The sequence below is a fragment of the Uloborus diversus genome, chromosome 9 (genome assembly GCF_026930045.1).
Source record: "Uloborus diversus isolate 005 chromosome 9, Udiv.v.3.1, whole genome shotgun sequence".
In the NCBI taxonomy this organism is placed as follows: domain Eukaryota; kingdom Metazoa; phylum Arthropoda; class Arachnida; order Araneae; family Uloboridae; genus Uloborus; species Uloborus diversus.
This window is the reverse complement of record NC_072739.1, coordinates 70,616,431-70,635,515: the sequence shown is the minus strand read 5'-3', so window position 1 is coordinate 70,635,515 and position 19,085 is coordinate 70,616,431.

Here is a 19,085-nt window from a genome sequence, read left to right as displayed (position 1 = left end):
ACTTGAAAAATGTCATTGATATTTTTCACTTCATAAGTAAATTTCATGCTTCCCAGTTTTTGAATAAGTATGTTTTGTTGATGCACTTTTGGTTCCAAATTTCATCAATTATGACTGAAGCTTTTAAATTTGGCGTAGGTTCGAGCTCAATCCATAAAAATATTACCAAATCAGTTTTCTTGATAAATTCCCAAGGTCTTGGAATTTGTTTACCTTACAATAGGTTACATAAACCTGTTACTGATTCAAATGCGTTTTTAGCGTCCCACTCCATTTGTACTTTCAAGCTGTCATTTAATGCTTGATTTAATGCATCATTTTCTATTCGTGAGCGGTGTTTTTCAGGGTCTTCGCGAACAATTTTGTCGGAGGACATATAGGTAGGACAATCAGGAAAAATGGTTGGAATTGCACCTTCATTTAGTTGAAAACGTTTCAAAGGTGCAGTAACTTTTTTGCCGTTTCTGTCATCATAACACTCTGCCTCTTTACGGATGTCGCTGTCGTGAAAGTGTTGTTCGCAGACCTGAAGGAGAGAAAATAAACAAAATATATTATTTGAGTAAAATCATTTAATTCATTTCAAGAAGGCATATTTTAAGTACATTAAGGAAAATAGGCAAGACTATCCTACACATTTCAGTTCTAGCTATCTATGTTTAACATTAATAAATTCCACTATAATAAATAATTTTTAGCAGGCCCATAATTTAGGGAAGTCATTCCCAATCTTTTCGAGATCATCGCACTCCCTCTAGAGGTTGACTAACAGCTATATCCCCCCCCCTCTTCTTCTTTGAAGAAAACAGAAAGTTGGCACTAGTCAACATCAACAGTTTTGAAAACATAAATGACTAATTTTAATTTTAAGTAAAATGTAGATAGGAAAGCAATTTCATCCAGCCACTTTTAAGCTACACAAATAAATAAATAAATAAAACTTGTTTTGCCTCATACATTTGCTTCTTTTTAACCTTGGCTGAACTTAATAGCTTTCGGTTTGGTTTGGTTTGTTTATTTTTTATGGCGCAAGAGCCCTTAAGGGCTATACTGCGCCAAACGATTTGTTGGAATAAATTCTATAGATAAATATAAAAGTAAGCGTGTTTTCAAGTGAAAGTTATAAACATGGGTAGTTTAAAATAAGTATTAAAAATCATGCTGGCATTAAAAACATTTAAATAACACATGAAATAATATATTGATAAAAAAAAAACTTTGAATAACAAGAAAAAGACAAAAATCACATTTTGACGGCACAAACACTAAATTAAAAGGGAGAATCCAATCTCCTGGAGGAAGGAGTATAAATTGCGATGGGGTAGGTCCCCAAGCAACTCCTTCAAAGAGGGGTTCAAATTATTAAAATATTTAAAACGTATTTGGTTAAAATTTGGGCAGTTACTTAAAATATGTAACACTGTCTGATTCACATTACATGAAATGCACGTTGGAGCTGGTTCGCGACATAAGAGGTATTTATGAGTGAACCTTGTGTGACCAATGCGAAGTCGAACTAATAATACTTGTTCTCTCCTAGTAAGTTGTAAAGATGTGAAACCTTTAGCCGAGGGCTGGATGGAATGCAATTTATTTTGTGTTTCAAGATCCACGTCCGCTGCCAATGCGTGTTAAGACGTTCAGAAATGACGTTATAAGTTTTTTGTATAATTGATATGATTGCAGGACAATAGGGTGGCTGTTATTATTGCAGTGAGTGATGGCTTCCACTGAACTCTGAGTCAGTATCTATCACCCATTTTTTGTAATTGGATTGGGTTATGGATTGGAGATATGTAGATATGGCTTTTATTTCTGAAGTAAATACAGAGCAAGATGGGTTTAACTTTTGTGCCGTAATGTGACCAAAAACTATTGAAGAAAAGCCGACGTGATCGTTTGCTTTTGATCCGTCAGTAAAAAATGTCTTTATAGTCCGAATATTTGCTTTTTGTATCATAAAATATTTGCTGGTAAGCTGTATTTGGGGTTGTCTCTTTAGAGAATTTAGCGAGGTCATTGATAGTAGATGTATTTACTTCACACCATGGTTCAATTAGTTCTATTGTATTGAGAGTATTGAAATCCGACAGCTGCAAATCTGAGAGAACATTGCGCATTCGGATCCCAAATGTTGGGATTGCAGAAGGACGATGACGAAATAAGACAACATTGGATGGATTAAAAATATGAAGGTGTAAAGGGTGATCAGTATAAGGTTTTATTTTGAAGTAAAAGTTCAAGGAAATTTTGAGGCGTCTATTGTTTAAAGATTGTTCATGAGCAAGAATATGGAGGCTGTTGATAGGTGAGGTTCGGAAGGCGCCTGTGCAGATGCGCAATGCCTGATTATGTACTGGATCGAGAGCTTTCAGATAGCTTTTTGCAGCAGACCCATAAATTTGTCATCCATAATCTAGTTTTGAGCGTATGAGAGCCCTGTATATTCTTAACAGAGACTCTGTATCAGCACCCCAAGAAGTGTTCGCTAAGACTTTAAGGATATTTAATTTCAATCGACATTTTTTTCTCAGCTCTTGTATATGCGGTATAAATTTAAGTTTATTATAAAGTGTGAGACCAAGGAATTTTCCTTGGTCTTTTACAGCTATTGGTTGATAGTTAAGGAGAAGACTTGGATCAGGGTGAAGCCCTCTTTTACGGCAGAAGTGGATGCAGAAGGTTTTTTGAGCAGAGAAAGTGAAGCCATTTTCCTCTGCCCATTGTGATACTTTATTTATAGCGGTTTGAAGTTGTCTTTCAATGATACTCATGTTCGATGACGAGAAAGAAATTTGAAAGTCATCAACGAACATGGTACCCTTGACAGCAGGAGGCAGTTGTTCGATTAAGTTGTTGATTGCTATTACAAAAAGAGTTATGCTTAGTACACTTCCCTGGGGAAATCCTTCTTCTTGAATGAAGGTATCTGACAGAACAGACTTGACACGTACGCGAAAAGTTCGATCTCTTAGAAAATTAGAGAGAAAGATGGGTAGATTGCCTCGTAACTCATACTCGTGCAGGGTTTTGAGGATGCCATATCTCCAGGTACGGTAATATGCTTTTTCAATGTCAAAAAATACGCTCACAAGATGTTTTCGTTTGAGAAATGCTTCTCTTATTGATGTTTCGAGAAGCAGTAGGTTGTCTATGGTACATCTGCCGCGCCTGCATCCACTTTGATATGAAGATAGCAGATGGTACGACTCCAAAATGTACATGAGCCTGGCGTTTACCATCCGCTCCATTACTTTACAAAGGCAGCTTGTGAGGTCTATATGTCTGTAACTCTCGGATTTATCAGATAGTTTGTTTGGTTTAAGAATAGGAATTACTATTTATTGCTTGGCTCCAGAATTTTGGGAATTCGTGCTCAGAATAAATTCTATTAAATAGTCTCAGAATATTTTCTAATGAAGACCTGCTTAGGTTTTTTAACATACTATTGTGTATTTCGTCAGGGCCAGGTGATGTGTTTTTTGATTTTTGTAAAGCAATATCTAGTTCTTGAAATGTAAATTTTGTGTTGTATTGATGAAAAATGTTTGAATTAAAATCTAGAACTCTTTGTTCCTTGCGTGATTTGATAGTTAAAAATTTTGAGCAGTAGTTATTTGCACTGGAGACTTCAGCCAAGTGAGTCGCCAGGTAGTCAGCTACCTCTTTGTGATTAGATAAAAGTTGAACATTTTTCTCCAGAATTGGAGCACAAGATATGCTATAGTTTCCAGCGATTTTTTTTATTTTACCCCATACAGTCTTGGACGGGGTGGACGTCGTGATTGTGCTGGCATAGGCCTGCCACGAGTCCCGCTGGCTTTTCCGTCGAATCCTACGAGCTTCAGCACGAGCTCGTTTAAGTGTCACAAGATTTTGTGTGGTCGGGTATCGACGAAATGTGTTCCATGCTTTTTTTTGTTTCTTCTGAGCTTCTTGGCAAGCAGAGTTCCACCATGGCTTAGGATATTTGATCCTGCCTTTAGAGGTTCTTGGTATAGCAGCGTTCGCTGCGTTTAAGATGATGTCGGTTACTCGCTTTACCGCTACATCAATATCACGTCTTCCGATGTTCCGATCAGTCACGTCTTCCGATGTTATTTCTGCCAAATGGGTAAATGCTGCCCATTCAGCTCGATGAATGCGAAGTCGGGCTTGCTGATGCTGCTGATTGCCGCAACGTCCAGTAGAGGTTATCCTGATCGGAAAATGGCCACTGGTGTTGAGACCACCCTCCACCTGGAAATCCCAACGTGGCAGAAAAGAAGGTGAACATATTACGAGATCGATGGCGTGGTAAGTCTGGGTAGGAAGATGAAAATAAGTATTTTCACCATTGTTAAGAATGCAAAGATCATTGTCTTCGATAAAATTTTCTATTGCTAAACCTCTACTGTTGGAGTCGGGACTCCCCCAAAGAGGATTATGGCCATTGAAATCCCCCAAGATGACGTATGGGGGAGGAAGTTGATCTACAAGTGTTTGCAATTCCACGCCTCTCAAGTCGTAAGAAGGTGGAATATATACAGTACAAATTGCAAACAGCGAGTGAAGGTGAACGCGCGCAGCTACTGCTTGCAGGGATGTGTTGATATTGAGCTGGCTAGATGCATAATCATTAGCGATTAGCAAAGTCACTCCCCCACAACGACGGTCACCTGACAAGCAGTCCTTGCGGTATATGTCAAAACCTTTCAACCTCGGTCTATCATCAGGGGACAGAAATGTTTCTTGCAGACAAAATATGGCCGGTTGGTGATATTAGTCAAGATCTTTTATGTCCGTGACATTATGCGAGTAACTCTGGCAATTCCAAGAAAGAATGCTCAGGGCCATGGAGAAAAAAGGAAGGAGGAACGGCCGGGAGAAGGGAGAGCGGCTCATGAAGAAGGATGGTCCGTCCACCCTTCATCGTCGGATGGCGGAAAATCTTCGAATTCAACATCTTCATCTTCCTCTTGGGGAGGAAGTAGTTGGGATTAAGTCAATTAAGGCAACAAGACTTTTTTGCTAGAAAGCAAAAAGTCCTCCTTTTTAAAAATATGATATTTTGGGGGCCTCTGTTTAGTGGCTACCCTAATTTTAGCGCGTGTTTGCATAATTTTCTTTTTTTCAATAAGGTTTTTCGAATTCTGTGCGATTGGAATGTTTTCATTAACAGTAACAGATACAGTATTTGTTTTTTGTTTTTGTTGTTGATTTTGATTAGTTTTCTTAAAAGAAGATTTTGGACTATTAATTTGTTTAACATCCAGAAGCTCACATTTCTTTGCATTGAAAAAGGTGTTCCTTGTAACACCGAAACACGTGTCTGCAATATCTTGCAATATTTGTGCTTTCTGACGTTGGATTACTGATTTTTTGTATTAATTTGTTTATTTGATTTGGTTGTGTTTATGGTTTTTGGATTAGTTGAAGTTTCAGTTTGGGCATCTGTTTGTGTGCTTGCAGATTTAAATACCTTTTTGATCGCTGCTGCATATGAAAGGCCTGTTTTTGTTGTGCGAGATTCAACCAATTTTCTTGCGTCTGGATAGGATATTTTTTGTGTTGTTTTAATCACCTGAATTTCTTTTTCTGAGATCCATTTTAAGCATGATCTGGAGTATGAAGGATGTTCCCCCTTGCAGTTTACGCATTTGTAGGTCTTAGAACATGTATTACTGTCGTGACCGGGCTCTGCACACCTGGCACAGGTGTCAGTACCACGGCACGAGAGCTTCGAATGTCCAAACCGCTGGCATTTAAAGCACTGGAGCGGGTTTGGGATACATGGCCTAACTGGGCAAGAGAGGTAGCCAGCTTTAACACGTGGCGGGAGGACGTGTGTGTTAAATGTGAGAATGATATGTTTGGTGTTTATCATTTCGCCATTGCGTTTTATGGTGATCCTTTTTACTGCAATTATGTTTTGGTCCTTCAATCCCTCGAAGATTTCCTCCTCGGGTGTAAAGAGAAAGTCAGGTTCCGAAATTATCCCTTTTGAAAAATTAAGGTGAGGGTGGACGTTGAAAATCACCAAAAAATGATTTTTATTCATTTTTTTTTTTTAATTTTATAATATTGCTAGATCCCTTCCCTACACAAAGCCAAAAGAATTTTCCAATAAAATCAACATTTTAAAAAGTTATACATAAATTAATTATCATTAGAACCAAATATGGCTGCCATTTCGTGGTTCAAAATGGCCGCCGGAGACATTTAAATGCCCTTTAAACTGTTTGTTTACATATTACTACTTGTTTTTTCATCACTTTATATGATAAGCCACACTAAATAATATTATTCCAAGAAGATGCACTTCTACAGTTGCTTTAACTGTAACCGTATCTCTGACACAATCGACATTTGTTTACATTTAGCGACTGCGAGTTATAATTATTTTTCGAATCAACTTTTGTTGTTATTTCTTGTTGGTATCCGTGTTTTTGTTGTGATTTGTTGATTTTATTGTTATTATCTGTTACGTTGTTCTATATTAGTGATTGTTTTTGCATAGTTTAAATTTTTATTCAACATTTACGGTGAAATGGACTTGATTAGTTCACGCTACCGGAAACCTAAAGGTCGCCCTTCTAAGCGGCGAGCTGCTTGTGCTGCAAATGCTGCAAAACGTAAAAATGCAAGCACAAATCAAAATAACATTTTGTCGTCACCTGTGGATCAACCTAATTCTTCTAAATGTGCTGATATAAAGTCGCCTAGCAGCAGTATGCCCGAGAACATTACTATGATGTCGAAAGAAATGTGGAGCTCACTGTTGTGTGAATTGCCCTGCACTGAATGTGGGAGTAAATCATTAGATGTTTGTGCTAGCAACAAGTTTGGGTATGCATGTAAGATGGCAATTTTTTGCAAGGACTGTAACCATTGCTACTCTTCGGCCTTCAACACTCCACGAGAAAGTACATCAAAGAAGTTTCAACTGAACAAAAAACTCGTGGAATCATTTTTGGCAATTGGCAGAGGCTATGCTGCTTTGCAAACTTTTTCGATGGTCTTGGGAATACCAAATATGGATAAAAAGACCTTTGCTGCTTACGTAGAAACCCTTTCAAGTGAATCAAGTGAGACAAAAAAGAAGATTTTAAATGCCTCGAGGGATTACATTCGTAAAATAAATCTTGAGAATGGAGCAGTTGAAAATGATGGAGTCCTCGATATTTCAGTCTCATATGACGGTACGTGGCAAAAGCGAGGCCATACGTCGTTAAACGGGATTGGCATCGTTATCGACATGTTGACCGGTTTAGTCATAGACTACGAAGTTCTCAGCAAGTACTGCCCGGAATGCGTTTCTGCAGAAAGAGATTTGAGGAAGGAAAGCTGCGAATTCTATGTGTGGTTTGAGGGTCACAAAGGGACCGGCTGCCAGAAAAATTTCTTTGGCACCTCAAACAGCATGGAAATGCATGCTGCTGAGACCTTGTTTAGAAGAGCAACGGAACTCAACTTCAGATACGTTTCTCTTCTATCTGATGGTGATGCAAAAACTTTCACCCATTTGACTGAGCAAAACATCTACGATGATTTTGTGATAACGAAAGAGGAATGCATTAATCACGTGGCCAAGAGGCTACGAACTGGCCTGGAAAATAAAGTTAAAGAGTGGCGGGTGAAAGGCGTGACACTTGGAGGCAAGAAGTCTGGGAATTTAACTCAAGCCACAATTCAACGCCTCCAAAGTTACTACCGCAAAGCCATAAAAGACAATGCGCCGAACATTAAAAATATGAAAACTGCCATTTTAGCATCGTTGTATCACTGTGTCTCGACCGACAGCAAGCCTCAACACAGTAAGTGTCCGCAAGGAAAATCATCTTGGTGCTTCTATCAGAGAGCTTTGTCAAATCGCATGAAACCTCAAAGTCATAAGCATATGAAGACAAAGCTCTCTGAGGATGTTCTTGTAAAGATCCTGCCCGTTTATCAACGGTTAATAAATGATGAACTACTGTTACGTTGTACAGCTGCTAAAACGCAAAACCGCAATGAAAGCCTCCACAGCTGTATTTGGCAAAAGTGCCCAAAAGAAATATTCGTCACCAAAAAGAGGCTTGAATTGGCAGTTTTAGCTGCAGTGAGTGAATTTAATTTAGGGTGCACGGAAACTTTAACTCTAACATCTGACTGTAATTTGGCAGATGCATCTCTGGTTATTGCTCATCAAAAGGACAAAAGGCGTGAAACACAAAAAAAACTGCGTTCAACTGCAGAAAGTAAACAGAAGCGTAATTTTAAAAAATATGCCAAAGTTTGTGCCAACAACCAGTTGAAAAAAAAAGAAGGTGTCACTTATTCAGCTGGTGCGTTTTAATTTGTGCTAAAAAATAAGAAACCAAAAAAGTTGCACCCATGCCTTAAATTACATTGGTTATGACCCTTACATGCGAAATGTAAACATCTTGTATAATAATATAGTAAAAGCTCTCAAACCTGAATTTAATTTCGCTTTGTCCATCTACTCCCTCAAATATTTTGTTCTACTCTAACGACAATTTCTGTCCCAAGTACTTACATTATTTCAAGTGTGTAAGATGAAGTGCTTCATTTAAGTTTCATTGTGAATAGCTGTATAATTGAAATCATTTACATCTGGTATAAGTTTTAATTGCCTGACATATGCTTTGTAAGCTGCAATACTTGATTTGATTATGAATAAAACTACTTTTGTGTACAACGGGCCTGTTTATACTAGAACATTTGTGTAAACTGTAAATAAATATCACATACATGCCTAACTTAAATTTGAATTCTAATACAAAAGTCATTGAAAACAAAAACTCGTACATTTTATTGTTACTTTTAAAATATAATGCATGAATATATGCAATTATAATAGTATTTTTCTACCATTTGGGTCTCCGATGAATACACTGTGCAATGTTTTTTAGGATGAAACAACAATTTTTCTCTTTTTAATAAAAAATATATTTTTATGGAACCACATTTACTCAAGGTAAGTAATGTGTGCAAATATTTGGAATCTTTAACTTGAATTTATATTATACATGCACTGTAAAGTAATAAATTGTCGTTTTCTCACAATGTAGATTTTACACGACGCTTGATTTTCTAAATGTTCCCTGCGCAAAGTTATTTATTCAATATTCTTGCAATTTGGCTCAAATGAGATCAATAATGTTAGAAACAAATCTTGCTTATATTAAAGGTTCTATATGTATTATATTATGAGTTCTCAGAGCCATTTACAAGGGTCTCCGATGAAAAAACAACAAAAGCTTTTTTTCTTTTCGAAACCTATACTGCTAAATTTCATTGGTTGAAAATACAATTTTTTTTTAAAAAATGTAAAATGCATTTTTATGGAACCACATTTTCTCAAGGTAAGTAATGTGTCAAGATATTTGCAGTTTTGACTTGAATTTGTATTACCCATGCACCATAAAGTAATAAATTGTCGTTTTCTCACAAAATAGATTTCGCACAACGCGCAATTTTCAAAATGTTCCATGCGCAAAACTTTTTTTTCAATATTTTTGCAATTTGGCTCTAATGAGATCAAAAATGTAAGGAACAAATCTTGCTTACATTAAAGGCTCTATCTGCATTATATTATGAGTTCTCAGGGTCATTTACTACGAAAAGTCAATATTTTCCGTAAAAAATCAAGTAAAATTTGATGTAAAATTTTTTATGAACAAACTATTGTTAAAAATTTATGTTGAAGAAGCAACTTTTGTTTTATTAGATGTAAACTATGGTTTAAAAAAAGAAAAATGAAATTTAATTAAATTTTGCGACGCAGGGAGCAAATTTTAGATTTGGTTTAAAAAAGTTTAAAATTTAATAAATATTTAAAATTTTTGATATTTTTGAAAAAAAAAAAGTGAGATGTCTTTATTCATTTAGAAATACATCAGGGTACAAAATTTTAAGTATGTCACTTAAAAAATAATTTTTTTCATTTTCAACATCCACCCTCCCCTTAAGAGTTTTGTGTTCTGTTACAGTGACAAGATATGAGCCTATTTGTTTTATATCCATTATTTGTTTTATTTGTTTGCTGTCTTTTATTTGGACTAAAAGTTCGCCGTTGCGTAACTTTTTAACAGATTTATATTCACCAATTAAATGCGTTAAGACTTTGTTTATTAAAAATGGAGAAACTTTAGTTAGATTTAAATTTGGATCATTGCGCTTTATTATGAAAATTTTTGCAGCATTTAACGATACGTTCTGACGCTCCCCACAAGGGGGAGAAGGGCTATTTATGTTATCTTCCATTAATGAACCGGGGAACTAGGGGGAAATGTGAGGTCTAGCCCCTGTGTAGCCCCCCTACACAGAGGTAAGGCTGCGTACGACAGGGTTCGCCTGCTATCCCTGAAGACTCCCGTTTGAGGCACCGACTACCCCCGGTACCACGCAGCCATCGGCACGGTTGACACACCTTGGCTTAGGGGTTTTCGTCCGAATTTGGTAAGTGTGATGAGGGAAGGAAGGAGACAAAAGTCCCTTCCCGCCGATATTCTGTTTGAGCAACTGGGGTTCACGACTCCTCCCAAGAGCTCGCTCCGAACTCACCACACCGCAGCCCATCCCCCCCACGACGGAAGGTAAACGGACACGGGGGGGGGGCAATAGCTTTCGTATTAGTTTTCAATTTCAATATTTGCAGACTTTTTATTATCCCCCACCCCCCCAAACACTCGATGCTCCTTTGAGGTGATCGTCCCCAGGTTGAGAAGCACCAACTAAGAAGGGTCAACGAGCCCCTTTGGCTTTGCCAACTTTGGTGATTTTTATTGTATTTCATTTAAATTTGCATAGAATACATACCCTTTGACCCCCGGAATAATCCGAAATGACGGTCCTGGCTTTCAGAGAATATTTATGCATCTTTAATCTGAATTAGTTTGCTTAACTACTAATTTCAATTGCCAACTGTTAGCTCATTCATGAGCGACAGCAAACTATTCTGCTCATAGGATCTTGATATTATTTATTCCCAAAAAAACAAAAAGAGGGTTTTTTTTACGTCAAACACGTTAGCTACTTAAAAAAAAAAAGTAGTGATAAGTAAGTATTAAATAATTTAACTGTACAAGAACCAAATTATGTGCTTTAGTAGCATCTTGGCAAACTTTTGGGGAGTGAGAGCTTTTCCCACCCAATTATATTGGGGATATCATTTCATTTGACGGTAAAGAAAAATAATGCTTAACCCTTTGTATCGCAACAACTCCGATTTTAAAAATACTTGCTCACATGCTGGAAAATGCTATTTGAAGCATGGAAAAAATAATTTTAAAAATCTGGAACAAAAAATTATGTATTTATTGGAAAAAAAGTGTTTGTTGCATTTTTGCAACATCCTGCAAAATGGGATAAAAATTCAAAATCTTCAACATATCAGTTAATATGGAAATATTTGAAACAATTGTTGTTTTTATTATAGCAGAGTCTTACACCACATTTCTCACAGATTGTTTGTTTAAACCCTTTGCATTTTTGCATTTTAGGTATTTACATCTAATTCTTTTATCTGCCCAGTTAGGCCAATGTCCAATTTCGTCTAGGCGTACTGGTTTTGGCAGGATATGCTGAGCAGGACCTTTATGTTTTTTCTCTTGTATCCCTTCTTCTACATCACTTTTTCTGTTATGCCTAATCCGAGTGTTCATTTTACGGAGAGGTTCGGCAACTTCAAGGCGGTAGTCGGCAGAATTCAACATCTTTTCATTTTTTCCTTTCTCCACATGTACGCGTTTGTATAGTACACTAAAAAAAATCCGGAAACGTTTGAGTATATCGTGCAGATGCGGTTCATGAAAGTTTCAAAAACGTTTCTGAGTATTTCGGAATTCTCTTTCTATAATGTCCAGAAACGTGTCTGAGTATTTCAGAATCCTCTTTCTGTAAATTTCAGAAACGTTTCTGAGTATTTCGGAATCATCTTTTCGTAATTTCCAGATATATTTCTGACTATTCTGTGCAGCTGTGGTTCATGAAAGTTTCGAAAACGTTTCCGAGTATTTCGGAATTCTCCAAACAATTTTCAAAAACGTTTCCGAGAATTTCGGAATTCTTTTTCCTTGATTTTTTCTAATATATAATACTTTACTATAGTATTGCATACCATATCGGTTTCAATTTTTTCATATCTAAGAGCAATATTACAAGCAATTTTAGAATTATTCGTGGAATTTTTTTTTTTTTTTCGAATTTCTAATGACAAATAGCATGGTTAACAGCATAACATATGCAGAGTTATAATAAATTTTTGAAAATTTATGAAATAATACAGTAGTTTTATTCCTAATCACAAAATTGTCGAGGGATTGGAGAGGGGTACTTTTTGAAAAGTGGGACTGTTTGTTAAACAATCTTAAACTTCAGTTTTTCTCTCAATTTTAATGCGGAACTTAAAAACATTTCTAGTATCGAACTTGATAGCTTTTATCTTCGGATAAAATTTGACAGGACTTACCTACCCTTCGCGTTCCGGAATTCGTTCACCTCAAGTCAATTTCTCTAATGAATAAAGTGTACCGAAAAGTACCAACAGAGAAATTGATGAATTCAAATATGACACCAAGTCCGCCTCCTGGAACCATTCGGGTTGATTGTTCTGTTCTTGCCCTTTTCCAGTTCATCACAAATATAAATACTTAATCAAAATAGGTTACTGATTTTATTTTTACAGTATGCGCAAAATGCAATATATATTTTATTTATTAAAACATTGAACTCTATTACATGATTATTCCATTTCATATATAAGAGAATCCCCCCCCCCACACCATAAGAGTGATTGTGAACCCATAAAATGCTATAGAGCGCCCCCTTAAAAAAGCAACCCCCTGAAAATGTCAATGGCACAGTCTGCGTGGTGAACGCCCCTCGTCTTCTCCCCATATGTACATTGCATATTAATACCATAGTTTTTAAAAAATGATTACTTTTAAAACAATGACATGAAATAATATTACTTTTTTTGGCATGTAAATGCAGCTGTTCCATTTTTGCCACTGACTCATTCCTCCTGACTGTCCTACATTAAACTAGTATATCCACGAAGGAAATGTTATTTACGGAACAACTAATGTCAAGGAATTTATTGTTAACCACATTTAACAAAATGAATAAGCAGATGAATTAATTGCATAACTATGTTGCTTACTAATAAATAACTGGGTCATTTTCTAATGGTATAAATATTTTTAAATGAATGAATTAATTATAATAAAAAAAGATAAATAATACTGGCACATTTTTTGTGAAGCATATTACAATAATAGAAAACATTTGCATTACCATATTTTTAATGAATTTAACAATTGATTTTTTTTTTTTTTTTTTTTTTTTTTTGAACCTATGTAGTATATCCAAACTGTTTTCGAGTATTTCGGAATAACTTTTCTGTGATTGCTTTTCGAATATAAATCTTCTTTCTTTTGCGTAATTAATCAGTTTCAATTGCTTACAACAAATAGTACACTGCGCACATAGGTATGTAGGATAACTTTAAATTAATTAGATAAACCCAAAAACAGTTACAATTGGAGCCTCATCAAATGCAAATCAACAAAAATATAAATGTATATAACAACATGTTTTAAAATATTCATTAATACTTACAAGTGAACATCAACGGAATAAAATCTAAGTACCTCCATTACAACTGGATAAGTAATCCAAAGGGTTTCGTTTCATAAAGTATTAACATGGGTGTTGAAACTATTCACGCTTGAACACACAATATATGTCTAATCATGGTCCCACTGGAAATCGTAAAGAAGCAAATCGTTATTAACTAACTTAAAAGCTGCGTACATCGTCTAAAAAATCAAGGGCAGTCCAAAATGCAAAGGCGTAAAATTAATTTCGACACATTTTACCACTCTCTAGACATGAAATAACAAGCAATCCAATGCTAAACAGTTGATGACTGCAGCAAACTTAAAGAAAAAATAAGTTCTCATTATTTCCGACTCACTGGCGCCCGTGTTGCAAGGATAAAATACGTTTCGAAGCATTGCGTCAGTACTTCCGCTTCTAGATTTTTTGAAATAACAAAAAGCTTTCTGAATAATGAGGAGTTCGCTATTGGATGAAGGATTTTTACTATTTCGGAAACGTTTCCGATAAATCAAGAAACGTTTCCGAAATTTGTTACAGTGTAGCCAAGCATTAGACATAATTAAATCAAGAAAGTGGTAAAGCATTCGAATTTGCCATCTTTTGCCTTCTCAGCAATATTTTCTGTCTCCCCATAATACTATTTATTAAATCAATACCACCCATATCTCTGTTGTATTCATTTACAACAAAAGGTCGGTCAATCTCTATGTATGTTCTGCTGGATTTACTGTAGCTTCGAACTTTTAATTTTGGTTCTTCGCCAGCAAAGGATGAAGCAAAATGAACGATTTTATTATCTTTCCATGATGATACATCAACCCCTATTGATACATCAACCCCTTCAATAGCTGCACAATATTCACTTGATGATTCACGCTCTTTTTTCATCATTTTCTTATCAACGGGTAACTTGCAGTTAGGTATGCGGTTCCTCCGAACTGTTCCCAAACTAAGAATGCCCTTCTTCGCTAAATACACAATCAAAGGGATTGAAGTAAAAAATTATCAAAGTATAAACGGTAATTCTTATGACGGGGAATAATTCTTGCTAAACGCATCACACTATTGGATGCTGCACCAAGATCTGACTCTCCCAACTGTATAACATTTTCTTTGCCTGAATCTGGTTCGATTTGGTAGGCAAATCCCAATGCACCACTCAAAACTTGAATTTTGTAACCCCATTTGTGTGGTTTGTTTGGATTATATCGTTTCCTAAAATTACGAGACTTAGTTGAACAAATCTGTTCGTCTACACATAAATACTGTTCAAGTGGAACCTTTTTCAAATTTTCATTAATTTTTTCAAGAAGAGGTTTTATTTTGAACAGCCTGTCGCGATCAGGGTTAGACACAGGAAGGTTTTGAGTATTGCCATTGAAGTGCAGAAATTGACGAATTCGTTCAAACTGGTTAAGAGGCATAATCCTTTAGAATAATTCGCACACCAGTAAAAGCTGGCCAGTAGTGCCTCACTCTTGGGAGATACATTACAGACATGAAGTAAACAATACCAACAAACTAGTGAACATTTAGGGTACTTACATTAAATGTTGCATTTGGATTTTTCTGAATAATATACAAGTTTGTTTCATTTCTAATCATTTCAAACATTTCCTTTGGGAAAAGGAATGAAAAAAACTTGAATCTTGAAAGGAATGAAAAGAAATTGATCTTACCTTCACGGAATACCTATTCTTGATCTTCCCCTGTGTTTTTAATTTTTCAAAATTCGAAGTTTGTTTTAGAATCAACCACGTACGACTGCTCGAGTGACAAATTCAAATTTGATGTGAAAAAAATGTTAGTATCGCCATTTGTTGAGAATTTTATGAATAACTTATATTAACTGCAATGTTGCAAGACTACAACAACAGATGAAATCGCCTTCGAAACTTAACTGCGCAAACTATGACACCGTTTTCTGAATGTTGCAGATGTGCAACACGGTGATACAAAGGGCTAATATTATTTTGAACTAAGAATAAAAGCCCATAAGTCGTAAGTCCAAAATACACCTATGTAATATATTCCAGTCTAGAAATTGCGGCCGAAGCATGCAAAAATTTCATTTCATAATATGATAAAGAAAACATCTACGTTAAACTTTGTTAAAATTTAAAAACATTTTCTTACATTCTTATACTTCGTAGGAATAAAATCCTTTCGATTTATTGCGCTGATCCATTTTCGTTTCAGTTCGCCATTTTGGGGAAGGAAAACAACTGCACTTTAGGTGTATCTGGATAATTTCCTTTACAACTCGGCACATAGCATGTATGAAGCATTTAGACGGTTTCACAGATTCAAACACAGAAAATAAAAACATCAGCAGCAAACATTTTGATATGTATTGAACAAACGTAACTCTCAGAACTTGAGTTGAGTTGAGTTGAGTTGACTTTTGGTGATTTGTGCCTATCCCGGAAGGGAGGCTTATATCACGGCAGAGAGAAAAGGGTCGACCCTCTAGGAACGAGGAGCAGCATGAGGGAAAAAAAAAAAAATTCAAAAACGGCCAGAGCGGGACACAAACACGCCGAAAGCACGAACAGACGAAAAGCTGGCACAGATGAGGGAGATAACCGAAGGGAGAGGAGGGATGCACGATAAGATTTTAAGGGACCGAAAAAAGGACTGGCGAGGGAAGTCAAGCGCCGGACATTGAAGGATGAAATGTTCAGTAGTTTCCTCTTGGTTGCAGTATGGGCAAAGGGGGGTGGTGGAACAGCCGAAGCGAAACATGTTTTTGTTTACTTGAAGAGTTCCTGTACGGAGGCCAGTTAAAAGCACTCCTATCTTCCTATTAGGTGTCCAATCGATATATTCGTAGATGCTGTTCAGATAATTCATATTATTTTTATATTTGCTGTTAATCCATTCATTGATTCTTTTATCTTTATTTTCCTTAATTTTCAGATTAATAATGTCTTCAGAGGCGATTTTATATGACGATGACGCTGTGAAGGGACCGTCTTTGGCAAGTTTATCAGCTCGTTCATTAACGGGGATACCGATATGGCCCGGGGACCAGATAATTGTAATAGAATTCGCACAATGCAGAGCTTCAAAGATCGCTTCAGCGATGTTGAAAACTGCCGAATGAGATTTGAAATTAAATGCCGAAAGAGCTGTAACGTTAGACTTGCTATCGGTAAAAATGACATAGTCTTTGTGGTCGGTAATAAATTCGATAATGGCAAGAGAGATGGCAAGAGCTTCAGCAGTAAAAATTGAAGAATTATTGTTGATGTGGCACGCTTTTTCGATATTGTCAGATATGTTGATCGCAGCAATACTGGTCGAGTTGGAATTTTTGGAGGCATCGGTGCTAAGGATAGTGGCGTTATTAAGCTGGTTTTGAACGAAATCATTGTAGAGGGTGAAGGCCATAGCTGGGTTAATATGTTTGTCTTGGAATGGAAGACCATCTGGGATGATTTTAAGATTTTTGATAATATTTAAGTCGTCCTTGAAATTCTTTTTAATTATGTGGTTACTGTTAATATTGTGTTCTGACAAATATTCATACAAAATTGGAAAGATATGATGATTTCCTTTTTATACCTGGTGTCTTTAGTAATTTCCTTAGTTTTCTTGATGATGAGGGACATGTGGTTGAGAGAGATGTGGCGAAGAGTATATTTAATTGTCATTAGCGAGCGTCTGTCCTTAATTTTACTTGCATTGGCTTCTTTATAGAGAACTGGGAGAGGAGTCCATCGGGGAAGTCCCATGGCCCATCGGAGAGCACTGTTATAGATGATTTCTAATTTATTAAGGCTAGACTTGCTGGCAGCATTATAAATGATGACGCCATATTCTATAAGACCTCTGATGAGACTGTTGGCGATAATAATAAGATGTTTAGCGTTGGTACCTCTTTTATTATTGGCAATGGTTTTCAAGTAATTTAGTCTTTGAACAGCTTTTCTTTGGATGTTATTTATGTGAGTATTAAAAAGGAAGTTGCTTGTAAAGGTCATCCCAAGATATTTAAATTCGTCTCTCCACGGAATGGTATTATTATTACATTTGAAGAAAAAATTAGGAGAATAGTGTTTTCTGGAGAAATTAATTGCTGTGCTTTTTTCAGGAGCTATGTTAAGTTTCCAATTCTGAGCCCAATTAGCGATATGATCAAGAGTTTTTTCTATTTCGTCTTTAGCCAGTTCAGGAGTGTCTGCACTTGCGTAAATTGTAATATCGTTAGCATAAATTAAGATTTTGGCACCGAGAAGTAGGTCTTCAAAAATATCATAAGTATAAATCATAAAAAGAAAAGGGGCTAAAACTGATCCTTGGGCAACTCCAACATTCAAATTGAAGGGAGAAGAGGTAGCTCCTCTCCAACGAACTTTAATTTTTCTACTGTGTAAAAGATGGTTAATGGTTTTAGCGATTTTGCCACTTATTCCGCATTTAATAACTTTCCATGTCAGTCCGTCAATCCAAACACTGCCATAGGCCGATTTTATGTCTAGTTTGATACTAAAAATATATTGTTTACTTCTCCGGGCAGTTTGAATATCTTCTGAGAATTTAACCAGAGTAGTGTTACAGTCTCTAAAAGGAAGAAAGCCCATGTGATTATTGTGGAATTTTTTTTTTTAAGGTCCATTTGATGAGACGATCTAGTATGAGTCGTTCAAAAAGTTTTGCAGTGGTGGATCCTAAAGAAATTGGTCTGTAGGAGGAAATATTATCAGCAATTTTATTGGGTTTCTTGATAGGGAGGATGATGTAGGAGTTTCAGTTGTCAGGGATGCTGAAGTTGTTCCAGATTTCATTGAGGTTATGAAGAAGATTATTGAGGATGTTTTCAGGAAGATTTTTAAAAATTTTTGCTGGAATATTGTCTTCTCCAGGAGTAGTATTTTTCATAGACTTAATTGCCTTCTTAAGTTCAGTTTGGCTGAAATTTTTGTCAAGTGTATCATTACTATTAATGTTGTAATCTAATGGAATGCCTGGGTGAGTGGGTCTGGAACTATAATGAATGCAGAAGGCAGTAGCTTGGGCTAAAGCAGACGTGATGGACTGTGTGCCACTTTTAATGATAATATTGGAATTAGGGATTTCTGTGGATTTATTTAAGATGGTTGTTTTGATAAGATGAAAGGCATTTTTGGAAGATCCCAAGTTAGAGCATTTCTTGTCCCAATAATCTCTGGAAGCTTTTTTAATTTCTTTTTTGAGTTTGGCAGAAAAATGTTTATAACAAATCCAATCGTCTCGCGATATATTTTTTTTTTTGATTTTCTGAGAAATCTTCTTTTTTGGCCCATCAGGAAACTGCACTTTTTATTCCACCAAGGAGGAAATTTTTGTTGTTGAAAATTTTGAATGTTGCTATTATTATTAATGGAGTCAGTGAAGAGGAGATGAAGATCTTTATAATTAGAGTCCTTTTTAAAATTGTTTGTAAGATCATTACTGACTTTGTTCCAGTTTATAAAAGTTCTTTTTCCTTATTC